The sequence below is a fragment of the Sciurus vulgaris genome (genome assembly GCF_902686455.1).
Source record: "Sciurus vulgaris genome assembly, chromosome: 2".
In the NCBI taxonomy this organism is placed as follows: Eukaryota; Metazoa; Chordata; class Mammalia; order Rodentia; family Sciuridae; genus Sciurus; species Sciurus vulgaris.
In genome coordinates, this window is record NC_136462.1 from 81,658,936 (window position 1) to 81,662,279 (window position 3,344).

Below are 3,344 nucleotides of genomic sequence, written 5' to 3' on the forward strand. Positions count from 1 at the left end.
CACTCTTTTGTTCTAGATAGGGTTGGGGGGCCATGAGGAATGTGACTGAACAGGCTTCTCAGCCGAAATTGTGTACGAATGTCGTGTTCTCCAGTTATTTGCGGAAGACAAAGAGGAGTAGCTGGAGGGGGGCTATCTTCAGCTATATCTGTCGCGTGGTCTTCACCATCTTCCCAGGTGAGACTACAGTTTTTGTTCCACCTTCCTCTGTAGTCTGAGAGAGTAAAATTTCTGGATCTACATTCTCTGTCAGAACTCCCTTTAAACAAGCATAAATCTCCATTATTATTGGATAAAACGGTGCTAGTGGGATTGAACCTTCTCTCACTTCTGCCTTCCTAGCAGCATATAAAACTCTTCCTCAAACATTAGTCTCCCAGGTATGAGCCACAGAAACCCAAGGAGCTATTTTTTTTTAACCTTTTCCCATCATGCTAATAACTCTCTTTCAGACACTTGAATTTGCCTACTCCATAATAGTTCTTTCAAAGCATTCACTTGAAGCTCCTTCGCTGAAGGAGGTAAATTACCCATTACGAGGGTCACTCACCCAACCTGAGGAATGGTCAGCAGGTTCCTGTCTTAGGTGCCAAAATGTTGTTATTGGAGACAGGGATCTGCTGAGAGTGAGGATGAACAATGACTCCCAGTAAACAGACATAAGAGACCAGGCTCAGAAGGCACAGATCTAATTTTAGATAGGATTGTACAAGACATCTAGACACATTATCGAATCAGGTTAGGACGCTTGTTAAAACATAACAGAACCAACTTATAGGTAAGTTATATGTTGTACTAATGTAAACAAACCAAGCATCCCTAAGTGATTCTGTCCAGCAACAAGTCTGAGACAAAGGACTGGGGGAAGGCAAGCTCCAGCACACAGCATGAGGCGAGGCAGCACAGGGAACCCATACCACAGCTTGCTGTGATGCCTGCTGAGCGAAACTTTCCCTCAGCTGGTAGCTCAGCCTCAGTAACTGCAAAGGCCTACAATCCATGGTGAGTCTTTACCATTTCCTCAGTTTCTCCATCCAGACTAGTTTATTTAGACCATGGTGTCAGCAACTGCTGACAAATAAGCCTGAGGAATGTTCCCTACAATTTCATATCTTACAAAAAATAGTTTGAGTACATCAATATCCTTGTTTTTTTGGTCATATTAGAGCTCATTCTCAACTTCCAGGTCCTTTAACATCAGCTAATACTTAGATGGATAAAATTGTTGCATGCTGTCAACAAATGTCTCTGTATGACTGTGCTCAAGTGTCTCACTCCTTACAGCATCAGAATGCTTCCAGCTGCACAATAAATTTCATATTATGCAAGAGTAAGCTTGCCAAATCGTCCATCATTGCCCACAGTGTATGATTCACACTCCAGTTTCACCCACTGGGGTTAAAGCCACCACCTTCTATGTGTATTCCCTTTTTGCACTTTTTCTTCATTTTACTCAATCAACTCTGCTGTTGCTGCTTCTTGGAATAAATGATTAAAAGAAAACTGTAATCATTGAACATAACACTCTGGCAATCAAGATGTTTAAAACCTTCAGTCTTCTGGGGTGAAGAAAACACTGTGCAACATTTAGAACTTTGATTAACAAACAAGGTAGTCACAAATATTCCTGGCTTGAAGACTGCCACACACATCCTGATCAGGTCATCTTGAGATCTGACTGAAGTTGTTTCAAAGTTAACATAAGAAAATTCTGGTTCTGATGTGAATAGTCCATAAATTCCATCCAGTTTCATCCTATTCATCGACTACCCACAAGGATTGAACAGTGTGGTGTCAATGACAGAACCTGATATTAGGTCACAAATTCCACTCTCATAAGTGACATCCTTTGCAGTAACACCATCTTTCATATAGAACTGGTCCATAACTGTTGGATCAAAATTTTCAGGGTTTTATCTGGCTTATTTATTACCTAACTCTCTGGGAAATCCAGAGTATACAAGTACCAACAGATAGAATTCATACACTCCATACAATATGCTGCCCCATTTGGGAAATTGCATTAAGAAATTGTATTTCTTATTGGAAATTTTGGTGTGGGTATCCTTGAGAAGAAGACTTCATGAAATTCTTAAGAAAATTTTAAAAAAACTTGAATTGAGTTCAACCCTCTGTAGTCCCTAGCACGCTTCAACAGGGGAACCAGTGATTTTAGCAAGAGGGTGGAACCACAAGTCTTCAAAATGAAACATCTCTTGGAGACAAACATGCTACTATCACTAAGTACATAAGATTCCCGCTTGTCACTTTTTGTCACACTTATGATTGAACACTGCACATCCTTCAAAAGTATATCCCACTCAGATCTTGGGATAGTATGAAGATCCCCAGACTCTTGGTTTGTGAAGGTTTGCTGCTGGAAGAACCAAACCTCCAGCAGCTTCTCAGACCCTTCCAGAAAATGTGCACCTTCCATCACCATAAGACTGCAAATAACCAACAATCACAGAAAATCAACTACATTAAATCTATTCTTCTACCTCAGTCACCACTGCCACAGATTGTTCCAGCTGTTACTAAAGTTCGGGTTCCTTTTTTGGTTTTTTTGCTATAATTTTATATTAATTTTTTTTAAAAAAAGGATTAATAAAATTTTCCCAGGTGTGTGTGTGTGTGTGTGTGTGTGTGTGTGTGTGGTGTGTGTGTGTGTGTGTGTCGTGTGTGTGTGTGTGTTGAACCTGAGTCTGATGAAAACAGAGGCAGCTCAGTCTCTTGAAGAACACTACTTTCCTGTTAGACAGAGTAGAATGAGTGCTAGCTAATGTCACCGGGCCATAGTGTATAAGCCTTATTTCTATAATTTCTAATTAATTTCCTTAATCCAGCTCATCACCTGTCCATCTGCTTCGTTGGCCCATTGCAGACTATACTCATGGTCTCAGAAGTTTCAGTCCAGGTTCAATTGACTTCATTGATATGACTTAAGATGAGGCAACATATTATGGCAGAAGGTTGAATCAGAGGAAAATTGTTAAGACATAGCAGTCAGGAAGCTGAGAGGGAGAGGGGGAAGAGGCCACAGGGAAGATGAACCCTTCTAGGGCATGCCCCCAAAGATCTACCTCCTCCAGTCATTCCTACCTGTGTACTGTTACCCATCCAGTAAAGCAGTTATTTCAAATTATTAATCCATCAAATGGATCAAACCACTTATTAGGTTACTATTCTCACTATACAATCACTTGAACTCTGAACATTCTTACATTAACACAAGAGATCTGGGGGGACACCTCATATGCAAACCATAACATTCTGCTCTGGCCTCCAAAATCTCATGTTAATTTCACAATCCCAAATGGATTTAGTCCATTTTCAAGAGTCAC

The 3,344-nt window shown here is 40.5% G+C and overlaps 1 pseudogene across 1 annotated transcript; it reads right to left on the reverse strand.

Annotated features, from left to right (window-relative positions):
• Positions 1 to 1,457: 1,457 nt before the first annotated feature.
• Positions 1,458 to 2,448, reverse strand: LOC306655303 (S-adenosylmethionine decarboxylase proenzyme-like; annotated as a pseudogene). The gene is made up of 2 exons: positions 2,322 to 2,448; positions 1,458 to 1,961 (listed from the first exon to the last, which is right to left on the reverse strand). The product of its transcript is annotated as an S-adenosylmethionine decarboxylase proenzyme-like (transcript).
• Between the last annotated feature and the right edge of the window lie 896 nt (positions 2,449 to 3,344).